Source organism: Rhinichthys klamathensis, unplaced genomic scaffold (genome assembly GCF_029890125.1).
Source record: "Rhinichthys klamathensis goyatoka isolate OS25496 unplaced genomic scaffold, OSU_Roscu_1.1 h1tg000236l_1, whole genome shotgun sequence".
NCBI classification, from domain to species: Eukaryota; Metazoa; Chordata; class Actinopteri; order Cypriniformes; family Leuciscidae; genus Rhinichthys; species Rhinichthys klamathensis.
In genome coordinates this window covers 3,348,762-3,365,000 of record NW_026606759.1, presented here as the reverse complement: position 1 = coordinate 3,365,000, position 16,239 = coordinate 3,348,762, and the positions used below count along the sequence as shown (strand labels likewise).

Below are 16,239 nucleotides of genomic sequence, written 5' to 3'. Positions count from 1 at the left end.
TATTCCTCCTCACCCATATCGCATATCTTGCATTACTTAATACTATGTTCCATAAATTCACCTTCCTATCATTTTTATTCACATTTATCCCAAACAAGAACAACTTTCTCCATTCATCCCCTGTCTCATCTTTTCCCAATCCTTTTTTCACCAACGCTTTAATTTTTGCATGAAATGCTTCCAGTTCTTTACAGTCAAAAAAAATGTGCATCAATGTTTCTGGCTCTATCCCACATACATCACATTCTCTTTTTACATTTCTGTTCATTTGGTGAATCACCACCTTTGTATAGACTCTGTTATGTCTTAATTTAAAGTCCAGGTTTTCACAGTTCAGTCCATTATATTTCACATTTAAATTACTCCAGATCACCTTTACATTCATTCCAGGGAATACCCTTGGCCACACTACCTCTGATGCAGGCGCCTTGATTTCCTTTTTCACCAACATCTTATAGACTGTTTTCACACTTAACTGACACAGAAACCTTTTTTCTTTATTATCCATAACATACATTTCAGGGAACCCCCAATCTCCTACTTTCACAGTCTCTCTCTCAATCCTTTGCACCCACCTTTCCGGAATGCTTGTTTTAATGTTTTCACATTCACAGTCCACTTTAGATTTCTCAATTTCATCATCCCATCCCACCACACAATCATATACAGCCCTATTTGGCAAAAAACCTGTAACATACTCATATGCCATGTCTTTCACCTTTCTCACTCCCGCTCTCATAAACAATTTATTATATAGCGTTTTCCCTCCCCTCTTAATTTTTGTGCTCAGAAATAACGGCTGGTTAAGCACCTGGTTTATGTTATCACATTCATAATCCACTTTATCCAAAAATTCAGCCCAGGCACTAAAAACCTCTTGATAAAACAATGGCATTTTTGCAGTCATAGGTTTTTTAAAGGCCATAAACAATCCTTCTTCACCACATCCTCCACCCTCATTTAAAAACTTCCTCATATACCCCTTCCACCCATACTCTACTTTGTCACACACATACTTTTTTATTGTTTTAACTCTTATTGCCTTCCTCTTTACCTCTAAATCTACCATCCTCAGACCTCCCTCCTTATAATCAGCAATCAATGTTTTTGTTGATATCTTAATACCTTTACCTCCCCAGACAAAAGCAATCACAGCCTCCTTTATCTCATTCAAGACCCAGTCCGGCAAATCAATTGCTCCCATCACATAGTTACACTTCGTAAATATTAATGAATTTGCCACAACTACTTTTCCTCTTAATCTCAGATCTCTTAACCTCCAAAAATTAAGCACTTGTTTAATTTTGTTTAAAACTCCTGTCCATGTAGCATCTCTAGCCTCTTTCGCATTCCCTCCTACACACACTCCTAAAATCTCTAAATAATCTTTCGTTATTTTAAAAGGAACATCTAACCCTTCTAAATCTACCCCTCCTCCTAAACTCATTATTTCTGACTTGTCAACATTTATCTTAGCACCTGAGGCTTTTCCATACATTTCCATCTGCATTTTTATTCTCCTCACACTCTCCATATCCCTGACTGTAAAGGTTGTATCATCCGCATACTGGTGAATTACACTTACTCCCCCGTATGGTATTTGAATACCTCTTATACCTTTATCCCTTTTAATCAGAGAAGCCAGTGGCTCCGCTATTATTGAATATAACAAAGCTGATAATGGGCACCCTTGTCTAACTGACCTTTCTAAAGGAAAGGAATCAGTTAAAACCCCATTAATTTTAACACAGCTTCTAGCATTTTCATATATTAACTTTATCCACCTTCTTATTTTATCTCCAAAACCATATTTTGCCAATGTCTGTTCAATAAAACTATGCTCTACTCTATCAAATGCTTTGTTCAAATCCACTGAAAAAACCAACCCCCCCTTCCCATCTTTCCCCATGCTATCTACTACATCTCTTATTGTACATATAGTGTCCACAATATCTCTCCCCTTTATACTATATGCCTGACTCGGTGACACAATACTCCCTACCACCTGCTTCATTCTATTCGCTATAACTTTTGTTAAAATTTTATAATCAGAATTCAATAAACTCAAAGGCCTATAATTTTCCAGCTTCATCGGGCTTCCTTTATTCTTATATAAGATTGTTATCATTCCTAAACACATAGATTTCGGCATTTCCGACCTCTCTTCCATATCTTTATACACCTTTAGCAGCAATGGTGCTAAGGTCTCTATAAAAGTTTTGTAAAACTCATGGGTTAAACCATCCGAACCCGGACTTTTATTCTTTTTTGTCTGATTTATAGCACATTTTATTTCTTCAATCCCTATATCCCCCTCACACATACTCTTCTCATCCTCACCTAACTTCACATTCACAGCACTCAAAACTTCATCCACACACTCTTGTTTTACACCCTCTTTCTTAAATAATTCTCTATAAAAACCCTCCACTTCTTCTAATATCCCCACAAAATCATTAACTTTATCACCATTCTTATTTTCCAACTCTACTATCTGCTTTCTACTCTGCTTTTTATTTTCTAAATTGAGGAAGAATTTTGTACTCCTTTCTCCCTCCAAAGCATATTGAGCTCTACTCCTTATTATTACTCCTTTACTTTTCTCTTTCTCATACTCTTCTAATTCTGTTTTTAACTTCAAATAGCTTTCCTCACCATACCCTGGAGTGTTTTCTTTTTTTTCCGCTTCCAAATTTAATGCATTTTCTAATGTTTCTGCTTTACTTCTCCTCATAAAATTCCTTTGTTTTGAATACCTAATACTTCTTTTTTTTATTTTCTCTTTCATTCCCTCCCACCACTCACATACATTTTCCTCAAACAACGGGTTCTGCATCTCATAGTTTATACATTTAACAATATTTTCTTTATACGCTTCTTCCTTTAACAAATTAGCATTTAAACACCACACTCCACCTCCCTTCTTCTCCTCAATTACACCCACCTTAACTGTCATCACAGCATGATCACTTAAGCTAACAAACTTATACTTCACATTTTTTACATATTTTAACATTTCTCTTTTTGTCAAACACAAATCTATACGGCTCTGTTTTAAGCTCCCCATCACCATTTGTCTTCTCGAAAATTCTCTCCTATATGGATTATCTTCCCTCCACACATCCACTATATCCTCATTCCGCATCCACTCCATTAAAATTTTTCTTGACCCATCAGATTTAAAATTGGCAGTGCTACAAGCATCCATCCTCGTGCACCACACATTGAAATCACCAACCACTATACACCTCCCTTTATATATTTTCTTCATTTCATTAAAGACTTCTTTTCTGTCCACCTCTATATTTGGTGCATAAATGTTTATAATCCTAAACAATTCATTGCAAAACATAAACTCAAGTCCTAATAATCTCCCACTTCCATCCTTATATATCTGTTTCACATTTTGTACTCTGTCTTTTTTAATCAGAATAGCCACTCCACAGGCTTTTATATTTCCATTACTCACATAAATTTCTCCCTCCCATCTCTTTTTTATATTGTCCATTAAGTCCCCTGTCCAGTGTGTCTCTTGTAAGCATATCACATCCGCTTTTAATAGTCTCTTTACCTTCTCGAACTTGTTGAGGTCTCTTAACCCATTACAGTTCAAACACACTATGTGCATAATACCCCACATAGTAATAAACAAAAATTTTAAAAGATTTATACCCATTCAAATTAAACAGTGCTCTTACTTTCTGCCTCATGCGTTTCTGCCATTTTCTTCTTTCTTTTCTTTGTCATACTCTTCTCCTCAGACAGGTCCATATCCTCCTCCACGCTTGACACAGGATTCTCTGGCATTTCTTTCTCCTTTCTCCCCCCCTCGTTCTTCTTCACTCTTTTTTCCTCACAATGCTTTCCTCCTTGACTTTTGGCATCGTCTCCTTCTTCACTACCACTTTCTTCCATCTTTCTTTCTCCATCTTCACACTCCAGACCTTGAGGAACCATCTCTTTACTTGTTGCGTCCCCTCTCTTCACTCCATCTCTCATCCTCCGCCCCGAGCGCCTCTCCTCTTGGCTGCTCCTACTCTCCATGTCCTCCGTTCTTTCCGCTCCCTCTTCCTCTGCCCCGGAGCTTTGACCGACGTCTCCTTCTGCGCTTCCATCCTCGCCTCCTTCTCTTTCCTCCACCTCATACCGATCTGATATGTTCTCCTCATTGCACTCCTCTTCTATTACTGTCGGCGTTTCACACATGCATCGTCCTGGCCGCATTCCACACTCGCCACAATTCTCTTCTTTGCACTCTCTTGCATAATGTCCTTGTGTGCCACATCTGAAACACCTAAAATTCGGGCAGTCTCTAACAACATGCCCCGGTTGTATGCAGAGACGGCAAACCTTCACTTGTCTATCATGTATAACTCTAAAATGTTCTGTGCCGCCAAGAGTCTCAAATTTTGTCGAATAAGGCAACGATTTGACTTCATTATTGAACTTCACTTTCAAAAACCTTGTCCCATCCGCAATGTCCGTTCCCGGCCACACTCTCCTCTTAATTTTAGATGCCGCTGTTACTCCCCATTCATTTAGCTTGTTCAAAATTTCTTCATCTAAAATGTACATGGGCAGTCCTAAAAAAGAAACAACCACCTCCATGCAATCCACCTCTTTTACCATCACCCGGCTGTTTCTGATCTTTAAGCCATCTAGAATTTTTTCCTTTGCCTTCGCATCCTCCATCGTCAACTCGTACTCCTTTGGAGTTTTATATCTGCATCCAATAACTCCTCCGCATTCTTCCTTCACTCTCTTCAAAAGTTCCATCATTGTAATTCTTTCTTCACCCTCTATCTCCACCAGCACCGTCAGCTCCTTGCCATAGTTGCGCTCTTCACTTCTCATGCTCCACATGCTTCGACCTCTTCCCGTCTCCTTTTGTCCATCCATTTCTCCTTTTCTGCTTCTGGAAGTATCTATCCCCAAACAGCAAAAGCTGTTTGAGGATTAAATTACTCCAAAATGCACGCTCTCCTTTCAAACAGTTGATCTTAATAGTTTGAAAAAAGAAATCCTTCGTCCGACCCAAACAAACACACTCACTTCTCACTACTTCACTCGCAATACCACTTCCTGTCTCCACCAGAGGGCGTGCTCAAAGTGGTATGGCCGTAAGCGAAATCTGCTGCCAAAATCGGGCTATTTGAAAGGTTAGAACATTAGTGAAGTAAACAATAAAGCTTACAGCACCTGGTATTCCCAGGCGGTCTCCCATCCAAGTACTAACCAGGCCCGACCTTGCTTAGCTTCCGAGATCAGACGAGATCGGGCGTGCTCAAAGTGGTATGGCAGTAAGCGAAATCTGCTGCCAAAATCTGGCTTTTTGAAGAAAAATTTAAGAGACTCTTTCAGGGTTTCTGAAGAAACTCAGAGAGACTATTTCAGGCTTTTTGAAGAAACAAAGAGACTATTTCCGCCTATTTGAAAAGCTCATTGACTCTTTTTTTTTTTTTTTTTTTTTTTTACAATAAAGCTTACAGCACCTGGTATTCCCAGGCGGTCTCCCATCCAAGTACTAACCAGGCCCGACCTTGCTTAGCTTCCGAGATCAGACGAGATCGCGCGTGCTTTTTTTTTTTTTTATCAGACGAGATCGGGCGTGCTTTTTTTTTTTTTTTTTTTTATTATCAAAAATATCAAAATAATTTTACATTTCACAAAGAAAATACATCATTACAACAATTAGCATGTTACATTGAATACACTGGTAATTGCTCAAAAGTTGATGTTCATTTTCTTTCCATCATCCACATTTATCAGGTCACAATCCTTTAAAAAATACTCTTCAAAAACATCCTCCTCCACATACTTCCACATCAGGTAAGCATTTTTCCTCAGCACCTGTTTGAACATTGTACATATTTCCACATTTTTCCCTTCATTAAACGCTAAGTTCCTCCTTGCCCATACTGCGTATCTTGCATGGCTCAATATGTAGTTACAAAGATTAACTTTCTTATCTTTATTACCCACAGAATCTCCAAATAAAAACAGTGTTTTCCACTCATCTTGCCCAACATTTTTCCCCCAGTTCTCCTTTAATATTTCTTTTAACTTTCCATGGAAGTCCTCAAGTTCTCTGCACTCTAAAAATATATGCATCAGTGTCTCTGGAGCAGATTTACACACATCACAATCCCTACTTATGTTCCTATTTATCTGGTGAAGTACCACTTTCGTGTAAATTCTGTTGTGTCTTAACTTAAAGTCCAAGTTTTCACACTCAAGTCCATTGTATTTCACACACAGATTCTTCCAAATTTCTTTGACATTTAAACCAGGGAACACCTTCTGCCACACAATTTCTGATGCTGGTACTTTTATCTCCTTTTTCAACATGAACTTATACATCATATTAGTGGACACTCCTTCCAGTAATTTTTCCCCATCACCTCCATCAAAATACAAAACTGGCAATCCCCACTCCCCAGGTTTAACAGTTTCGTTTTCAATTCTCTTTGTCCAGGCTCTGGGCAAGCTCATTTTGATGTTTTCACACATCGAGTCCACTTTTGACATTTCAATATCATCATTCCATCCCACAACACAATCATATATAGCTCTATTAGGTAAAAACCCTCTTACGTACTCGTATGCTAGATCTTTTACTTGTCTCACTCCTGCTTTTATATACAACTTGTCATAAAACATTCTCTCTTTCATTTTAATTCTTGGATTTAAAAAAATTGGCTGATTTAAAACTTGATTTATATTCTCACATTCAAATTTTACATTTCCTAAAACTTCTGCCCATGCACTAAGCACTTCCTGGTAAAACAGCGGCACTTTATCATACATTGGCTTTTTTAGTACCATAAAAAGCCCTTCTTCCCCACACCCACTACATTTGTCCAACACCTCCTTCATATAACCCTTCCATCCATACTCCTCTTTCCCACATAAATACTTTTTCACCACTTTCACCCTTATTGCCTTCTTTTTAACTTCTAAATCAATCAATTCTAATCCTCCTTCTTTTTTGCTCGCGATTAATGTTTTCCTTGCTATTTTCACTCCCTTCCCTCCCCACATAAAATCATTCGTTATTTCAGTCACCTCATTCATTACCCATTGTGGCAAATCAACTGCACCTAAAATATAGTTACATTTGGAAAGCAATAAAGAGTTCACCAGCATGACTTTCCCTCTTAACATAACTTCCCTTAATTTCCAAAATTGGAGTTCTTGTTTAATTTTATTTAAAACCCCTGTCCATGTGGCATCCCTTGCATTCTTAGCATTTTCTCCAATCTGCACACCTAAAATATTAACATAACCCAATGTAGTTTTAAAAGGTATATCAAACCCTCTTAAGTCTACCCCTCCTATGCTCATTATTTCAGACTTTTCTACATTTATTTTTGCTCCTGACGCTTTCCCATATATTTCTATGTGCCCCATTATCTTTTTTATACTCTCTACATCCCTAATCGTAAATGTCGTGTCATCCGCATATTGGTGTATCACACTCTCACAACTGTTTGGAATTTTAATGCCCCTTATCTTTTTATCTGCTCGTACCATTATCGCTAACGGTTCAACCGAGATTGAGTATAGCAATGCAGACATCGGACATCCTTGTCTCACTGATCTCTCGAGCGGAAAAGGGTCTGTTAAAACTCCATTTACCTTCACACAACTTTGGGCTTTACTGTATAACAGACTTATCCATCCCAGCATTCTATTCCCGAACCCAAATCTCCTCATTGTTTGTTCTAAAAAGTCGTGTTCCACTCTATCGAATGCCTTGTTTAGATCTACACATAAAATTATTCCACCTTCCCCATCCTCCCCCATCCTGCACACAACATCCCTTACTGTGCAAACTGTGTCGGTTATATCCCTTCCTGGGATGCTATAGGCCTGATTTGGTGCTATTATGGTCCCTATTACTTTCTTTAGTCTGTTTGCTAAAATCTTTGTTAAAATTTTATACTCTGTGTTTAAAAGACTTAGAGGCCTATAATTTTCTAATTTGAGCGGACTCCCTTTATTTTTATAAAGAATCGTTATCATCCCTGTACACATAGATTTTGGCACTTCTTTTTTGTCCTCCATCTCCGTATACATTCTCAACAATATCGGTGCCAAAATTTTCATAAAAGTTTGATAAAATTCATGTGTTAAACCATCCGCTCCTGGGCTTTTATTTGGCTTTGTCTGTCTGATTGCCTCTTCTACCTCTTCTAGAGTTATGTCTCCCTCACACAACTCCCTATCCCCATCCTTAAGACTTATATTTACATGATCTAATACCTTATCTATATCATCTTGTTTTACATTCCCTTTCTTAAATAAATTACTATAAAACTCTTCTACCCTTTCTATTATTTCTACATAATCCGTAACTTTCCCCCCTTCTCCATTTTCCAACTCCGTAATGAACTTTCTCCCCTGTTTTTTCTTCTCTAAATTCATAAAATATTTTGTACATCTCTCTCCTTCTAAAACATATTGTGCCCTACTTCTTATTTTTGCACCTTCACATTTTTCTTTTTCACACACCTCAATTTCTGCTTTTATCTGACAATAATGTTCCTTTGTATATTCAGGATTATTTTCAATTTTCCCGGCTTCTTCCTCCAATAACCTATACATATTGCCTAGTTTGCATTTTCTCATGTAATTCCTCTGTTTAGAGTATCTAATACTTACTCTTTTTATTTCCTTTTTTAATATACCCCACCATTTACATATATTTTCTTCGTATAAGTAGTTTTCCATTTCATCCTTAATACATTTCTCTATTCTTCTTCTGTACGCATCTTCCCTCAATAAGGCAGAATTTAAACACCACGTACCCCCACCTTTTATTTTTGAGTTTCCCCCTAATTTGACTGTCATTACTGCATGGTCACTTATACCTTTAAAATTATAACATACACTCTTTATATTTTGTAAAATGTCCCTTTTAACCAGACATAGATCTATTCTACTTTGCTTTAATTCACCCATCACCATTTGCCTCCTTGAAAATTCTCTCTTAAAAGGGTTTTCCTCCCTCCAGGCATCTACCATATCTTTACTCTGCATTAAACCTTTTAAACATTTCCTAGAAGTATCTTCTTTAAACACCATATTTTTAGCCATGTCTAATCTAGTACATTTCACATTAAAATCACCCACCATTATACACTTCTCAATACATAAAGGCTTCAACATCATAAAAACCTCTTTTCTTTCCGTTTCCACATTTGGAGCATACACGTTAACTAGTCTAAATTTATCATTTTGAAGTGTAAAATCAATCCCTAATACCCTCCCCTCACCATCATTTTGTATTTGTTTTATATTGCACATCCACCCTTCTCTAATCAACACCGCTACTCCACGGGCTTTTTGTGTGCCATGATTAACATATATTTCTTTGTCCCAAATCCTCTTTATATCGCCCATTATATCATCTGTCCAGTGCGTCTCTTGCAGACATACTACTTGTGCATTCACAACACTCATCACTTGTTTAAACTTGTCCATATCCCTCAAACCATTACAGTTCAAGCATGCAATGCTTAATACTTCACTCATTATGAAAATAATAGAAAATAATAACATAAACATAAACATGTCTCTTGATTAGATTAACGTCTTACTTTTTTGCGTTGCCTTCTCCACCTTCCCCTTTTTTCCTCTTAAGCACATTTAAGACAGTTTCTTTTGTCCCTGTTGAGTCCATTATGTCCACCAAGATAGCCTCCTGTACAATCATCTCTTCTTCCCCTTCTCCTTCTCCTTTTCCACCTTGTACTCCCGCCGACGCTCCTTCTTTTCTCAATCCTCTTTCATGTTGACTTTTCGCTCTCATCCTTCTTGTCTCTCCCACCACCGCTGGTTGAGATTTCGTTATCCATCCCAGCTCTTGCGTTATTCCGCTCTCCGCTACTTTTTTCAGATCCTTCTGCTTCCAGAATGCCTTCCAGCTCGCTCCACTCCTCACCTCCATCCTCACCACTTGATATTTGGGTCTCTCCCACTTCGCCATACAGGTCAATAGAGTCTCCAGCCTCCTCTCTGTCGTCATCTTCTTCACTGTTACACACACACAGGTCGTTCTTCTTCCAGCACACAGTGCAGTTCCCTTCGTTGCACTCCCGTGCATAATGCCCTTGTCCACCGCACTTATAGCACCTGAAATTCGGACACTCTTTGACAATGTGTCCTGGCTGTATGCACAGGCGACACACCTTTACTTGCCTGTCGTGCAATACTCGAAAGTGCTCTGTTCCACCCACTGTTTCAAATTTTGTCGAGTACGGAAGCGATTTTACCTTCTCCGTAAACTTGACTTTCAGGAACCTCGTCCCATCAGCAATTCCAGTCCCTGGCCACATCCTCCTTTTAAGTGTCGACGCTGGTGTAACTCCCCAGTCTATTAGCTTCTTTATTATCTCCTCGTCCGTGATGTACGTGGGTAGGTTCAAAAAAGAAACCACAGTCTCACAGTTATTTATCTCCTTTGCCAGTATGCTCCCACTTCGGATTTTTATTCCATCAAGCAACTTCTTCTTTCCTTTCTCCTCCTTCATGGTCAATTCGTACTCCTTGGGATTTTTATATCTGCAACCAATGACTTCACCACACTCTTCTTTTACTTTCCGCAATAATTCCATCATCGTAATTCTTTCATTTCCAACAATCTCTACCATCACTGTTAGTTTCTTCTCATAACTTCGACCTGTTTCTTTGTTTCCATCTTCCATTCTCCTCACCGGCCCCTTGTCCTTCTCTTTGTTTGCCTCCATTTTGCCCGTAGCTCCTCGCGTGTAACTCCACCACCAGAATCACCCCAAACAGCAGCGTGCTGTTTGGGGAGAAACCCCACACCAACTTATAAATTTCTTAAATTATATTCCAGTCCCAAATCAGAAAAAAAATCTAAATAAAAGAAAGGATTTCTTCAAACAAACTTTCCGGACTTTCCTGCACGGAATCTACTGACTTCCTGTTCAGCTCGCTAGCGCTACCAAGGTGGTATGGCCGTAAGCGAAATCTGCTGCCAAAATCTGGCTATTTGAAAGGTTAGAACATTAGTGAAGTAAACAATAAAGCTTACAGCACCTGGTATTCCCAGGCGGTCTCCCATCCAAGTACTAACCAGGCCCGACCTTGCTTAGCTTCCGAGATCAGACGAGATCGGGCGTGCTCAAAGTGGTATGGCCGTAAGCGAAATCTGCTGCCAAAATCTGGCTATTTGAAAGGTTAGAACATTAGTGAAGTAAACAATAAAGCTTACAGCACCTGGTATTCCCAGGCGGTCTCCCATCCAAGTACTAACCAGGCCCGACCTTGCTTAGCTTCCGAGATCAGACGAGATCGGGCGTGCTCAAAGTGGTATGGCCGTAAGCGAAATCTGCTGCCAAAATCGGGCTTTTTGAAGAAAAATTTAAGAGACTCTTTCAGGGTTTCTGAAGAAACTCAGAGAGACTATTTCAGGCTTTTTGAAGAAACAAAGAGACTATTTCCGCCTATTTGAAAAGCTCATTGACTCTTTTTTTTTTTTTTTTTTTTTAAACAATAAAGCTTACAGCACCTGGTATTCCCAGGCGGTCTCCCATCCAAGTACTAACCAGGCCCGACCTTGCTTAGCTTCCGAGATCAGACGAGATCGGGCGTGCTCAAAGTGGTATGGCCGTAAGCGAAATCTGCTGCCAAAATCGGGCTATTTGAAAGGTTAGAACATTAGTGAAGTAAACAATAAAGCTTACAGCACCTGGTATTCCCAGGCGGTCTCCCATCCAAGTACTAACCAGGCCCGACCTTGCTTAGCTTCCGTGATCAGACGAGATCGGGCGTGCTCAAAGTGGTATGGCCGTAAGCGAAATCTGCTGCCAAAATCGGGCTTTTTGAAGAAAAATTTAAGAGACTCTTTCAGGGTTTCTGAAGAAACTCAGAGAGACTATTTCAGGCTTTTTGAAGAAACAAAGAGACTATTTCCGCCTATTTGAAAAGCTCATTGACTCTTTTTTTTTTTTTTTTTTTTTTAAACAATAAAGCTTACAGCACCTGGTATTCCCAGGCGGTCTCCCATCCAAGTACTAACCAGGCCCGACCTTGCTTAGCTTCCGAGATCAGACGAGATCGGGCGTGCTCAAAGTGGTATGGCCGTAAGCGAAATCTGCTGCCAAAATCTGGCTATTTGAAAGGTTAGAACATTAGTGAAGTAAACAATAAAGCTTACAGCACCTGGTATTCCCAGGCGGTCTCCCATCCAAGTACTAACCAGGCCCGACCTTGCTTAGCTTCCGAGATCAGACGAGATCGGGCGTGCTCAAAGTGGTATGGCCGTAAGCGAAATCTGCTGCCAAAATCGGGCTATTTGAAAGGTTAGAACATTAGTGAAGTAAACAATAAAGCTTACAGCACCTGGTATTCCCAGGCGGTCTCCCATCCAAGTACTAACCAGGCCCGACCTTGCTTAGCTTCCGAGATCAGACGAGATCGGGCGTGCTCAAAGTGGTATGGCCGTAAGCGAAATCTGCTGCCAAAATCGGGCTATTTGAAAGGTTAGAACATTAGTGAAGTAAACAATAAAGCTTACAGCACCTGGTATTCCCAGGCGGTCTCCCATCCAAGTACTAACCAGGCCCGACCTTGCTTAGCTTCCGAGATCAGACGAGATCGGGCGTGCTCAAAGTGGTATGGCCGTAAGCGGAATCTGCTGCCAAAATCTGGCTTTTTGAAGAAAAATTTAAGAGACTCTTTCAGGGTTTCTGAAGAAACTCAGAGAGACTATTTCAGGCTTTTTGAAGAAACAAAGAGACTATTTCCGCCTATTTGAAAAGCTCATTGACTCTTTTTTTTTTTTTTTTTTTTTTAAACAATAAAGCTTACAGCACCTGGTATTCCCAGGCGGTCTCCCATCCAAGTACTAACCAGGCCCGACCTTGCTTAGCTTCCGAGATCAGACGAGATCGCGCGTGCTTTTTTTTTTTTTTATCAGACGAGATCGGGCGTGCTTTTTTTCTTTTTTTTTTTTTATTATCAAAAATATCAAAATAATTTTACATTTCACAAAGAAAATACATCATTACAACAATTAGCATGTTACATTGAATACACTGGTAATTGCTCAAAAGTTGATGTTCATTTTCTTTCCATCATCCACATTTATCAGGTCACAATCCTTTAAAAAATACTCTTCAAAAACATCCTCCTCCACATACTTCCACATCAGGTAAGCATTTTTCCTCAGCACCTGTTTGAACATTGTACATATTTCCACATTTTTCCCTTCATTAAACGCTAAGTTCCTCCTTGCCCATACTGCGTATCTTGCATGGCTCAATATGTAGTTACAAAGATTAACTTTCTTATCTTTATTACCCACAGAATCTCCAAATAAAAACAGTGTTTTCCACTCATCTTGCCCAACATTTTTCCCCCAGTTCTCCTTTAATATTTCTTTTAACTTTCCATGGAAGTCCTCAAGTTCTCTGCACTCTAAAAATATATGCATCAGTGTCTCTGGAGCAGATTTACACACATCACAATCCCTACTTATGTTCCTATTTATCTGGTGAAGTACCACTTTCGTGTAAATTCTGTTGTGTCTTAACTTAAAGTCCAAGTTTTCACACTCAAGTCCATTGTATTTCACACACAGATTCTTCCAAATTTCTTTGACATTTAAACCAGGGAACACCTTCTGCCACACAATTTCTGATGCTGGTACTTTTATCTCCTTTTTCAACATGAACTTATACATCATATTAGTGGACACTCCTTCCAGTAATTTTTCCCCATCACCTCCATCAAAATACAAAACTGGCAATCCCCACTCCCCAGGTTTAACAGTTTCGTTTTCAATTCTCTTTGTCCAGGCTCTGGGCAAGCTCATTTTGATGTTTTCACACATCGAGTCCACTTTTGACATTTCAATATCATCATTCCATCCCACAACACAATCATATATAGCTCTATTAGGTAAAAACCCTCTTACGTACTCGTATGCTAGATCTTTTACTTGTCTCACTCCTGCTTTTATATACAACTTGTCATAAAACATTCTCTCTTTCATTTTAATTCTTGGATTTAAAAAAATTGGCTGATTTAAAACTTGATTTATATTCTCACATTCAAATTTTACATTTCCTAAAACTTCTGCCCATGCACTAAGCACTTCCTGGTAAAACAGCGGCACTTTATCATACATTGGCTTTTTTAGTACCATAAAAAGCCCTTCTTCCCCACACCCACTACATTTGTCCAACACCTCCTTCATATAACCCTTCCATCCATACTCCTCTTTCCCACATAAATACTTTTTCACCACTTTCACCCTTATTGCCTTCTTTTTAACTTCTAAATCAATCAATTCTAATCCTCCTTCTTTTTTGCTCGCGATTAATGTTTTCCTTGCTATTTTCACTCCCTTCCCTCCCCACATAAAATCATTCGTTATTTCAGTCACCTCATTCATTACCCATTGTGGCAAATCAACTGCACCTAAAATATAGTTACATTTGGAAAGCAATAAAGAGTTCACCAGCATGACTTTCCCTCTTAACATAACTTCCCTTAATTTCCAAAATTGGAGTACTTGTTTAATTTTATTTAAAACCCCTGTCCATGTGGCATCCCTTGCATTCTTAGCATTTTCTCCAATCTGCACACCTAAAATATTAACATAACCCAATGTAGTTTTAAAAGGTATATCAAACCCTCTTAAGTCTACCCCTCCTATGCTCATTATTTCAGACTTTTCTACATTTATTTTTGCTCCTGACGCTTTCCCATATATTTCTATGTGCCCCATTATCTTTTTTATACTCTCTACATCCCTAATCGTAAATGTCGTGTCATCCGCATATTGGTGTATCACACTCTCACAACTGTTTGGAATTTTAATGCCCCTTATCTTTTTATCTGCTCGTACCATTATCGCTAACGGTTCAACCGAGATTGAGTATAGCAATGCAGACATCGGACATCCTTGTCTCACTGATCTCTCGAGCGGAAAAGGGTCTGTTAAAACTCCATTTACCTTCACACAACTTTGGGCTTTACTGTATAACAGACTTATCCATCCCAGCATTCTATTCCCGAACCCAAATCTCCTCATTGTTTGTTCTAAAAAGTCGTGTTCCACTCTATCGAATGCCTTGTTTAGATCTACACATAAAATTATTCCACCTTCCCCATCCTCCCCCATCCTGCACACAACATCCCTTACTGTGCAAACTGTGTCGGTTATATCCCTTCCTGGGATGCTATAGGCCTGATTTGGTGCTATTATGGTCCCTATTACTTTCTTTAGTCTGTTTGCTAAAATCTTTGTTAAAATTTTATACTCTGTGTTTAAAAGACTTAGAGGCCTATAATTTTCTAATTTGAGCGGACTCCCTTTATTTTTATAAAGAATCGTTATCATCCCTGTACACATAGATTTTGGCACTTCTTTTTTGTCCTCCATCTCCGTATACATTCTCAACAATATCGGTGCCAAAATTTTCATAAAAGTTTGATAAAATTCATGTGTTAAACCATCCGCTCCTGGGCTTTTATTTGGCTTTGTCTGTCTGATTGCCTCTTCTACCTCTTCTAGAGTTATGTCTCCCTCACACAACTCCCTATCCCCATCCTTAAGACTTATATTTACATGATCTAATACCTTATCTATATCATCTTGTTTTACATTCCCTTTCTTAAATAAATTACTATAAAACTCTTCTACCCTTTCTATTATTTCTACATAATCCGTAACTTTCCCCCCTTCTCCATTTTCCAACTCCGTAATGAACTTTCTCCCCTGTTTTTTCTTCTCTAAATTCATAAAATATTTTGTACATCTCTCTCCTTCTAAAACATATTGTGCCCTACTTCTTATTTTTGCACCTTCACATTTTTCTTTTTCACACACCTCAATTTCTGCTTTTATCTGACAATAATGTTCCTTTGTATATTCAGGATTATTTTCAATTTTCCCGGCTTCTTCCTCCAATAACCTATACATATTGCCTAGTTTGCATTTTCTCATGTAATTCCTCTGTTTAGAGTATCTAATACTTACTCTTTTTATTTCCTTTTTTAATATACCCCACCATTTACATATATTTTCTTCGTATAAGTAGTTTTCCATTTCATCCTTAATACATTTCTCTATTCTTCTTCTGTACGCATCTTCCCTCAATAAGGCAGAATTTAAACACCACGTACCCCCACCTTTTATTTTTGAGTTTCCCCCTAATTTGACTGTCATTACTGCATGGTCACTTATACCTTTAAAATTAT

At 38.7% G+C, this 16,239-nt stretch overlaps 9 non-coding genes across 9 annotated transcripts; all 9 read right to left on the bottom strand.

Moving 5' to 3' along the window:
• Positions 1-5,187: 5,187 nt before the first annotated feature.
• On the bottom strand, positions 5,188-5,306 carry LOC130100115 (5S ribosomal RNA). Its single transcript, XR_008808756.1, has one exon. It is a non-coding gene; the product is annotated as a 5S ribosomal RNA (ribosomal RNA).
• Positions 5,307-11,055: 5,749 nt separating this feature from the next.
• Positions 11,056-11,174, bottom strand: LOC130099852 (5S ribosomal RNA). The gene has a single exon (XR_008808503.1). It is a non-coding gene; the product is annotated as a 5S ribosomal RNA (ribosomal RNA).
• Positions 11,175-11,235: 61 nt separating this feature from the next.
• LOC130099849 (5S ribosomal RNA) lies at positions 11,236-11,354 on the bottom strand. The gene has a single exon (XR_008808501.1). It is a non-coding gene; the product is annotated as a 5S ribosomal RNA (ribosomal RNA).
• A 173-nt stretch (positions 11,355-11,527) lies between these two features.
• Positions 11,528-11,646, bottom strand: LOC130099848 (5S ribosomal RNA). The gene has a single exon (XR_008808500.1). It is a non-coding gene; the product is annotated as a 5S ribosomal RNA (ribosomal RNA).
• Positions 11,647-11,707: 61 nt separating this feature from the next.
• Positions 11,708-11,826, bottom strand: LOC130100154 (5S ribosomal RNA). The gene has a single exon (XR_008808792.1). It is a non-coding gene; the product is annotated as a 5S ribosomal RNA (ribosomal RNA).
• Positions 11,827-12,000: 174 nt separating this feature from the next.
• On the bottom strand, positions 12,001-12,119 carry LOC130099847 (5S ribosomal RNA). The gene has a single exon (XR_008808499.1). It is a non-coding gene; the product is annotated as a 5S ribosomal RNA (ribosomal RNA).
• Positions 12,120-12,180: 61 nt separating this feature from the next.
• On the bottom strand, positions 12,181-12,299 carry LOC130099846 (5S ribosomal RNA). Its single transcript, XR_008808498.1, has one exon. It is a non-coding gene; the product is annotated as a 5S ribosomal RNA (ribosomal RNA).
• A 61-nt stretch (positions 12,300-12,360) lies between these two features.
• On the bottom strand, positions 12,361-12,479 carry LOC130099845 (5S ribosomal RNA). The gene has a single exon (XR_008808497.1). It is a non-coding gene; the product is annotated as a 5S ribosomal RNA (ribosomal RNA).
• Positions 12,480-12,540: 61 nt separating this feature from the next.
• Positions 12,541-12,659, bottom strand: LOC130099844 (5S ribosomal RNA). Its single transcript, XR_008808496.1, has one exon. It is a non-coding gene; the product is annotated as a 5S ribosomal RNA (ribosomal RNA).
• Positions 12,660-16,239: the final 3,580 nt, after the last annotated feature.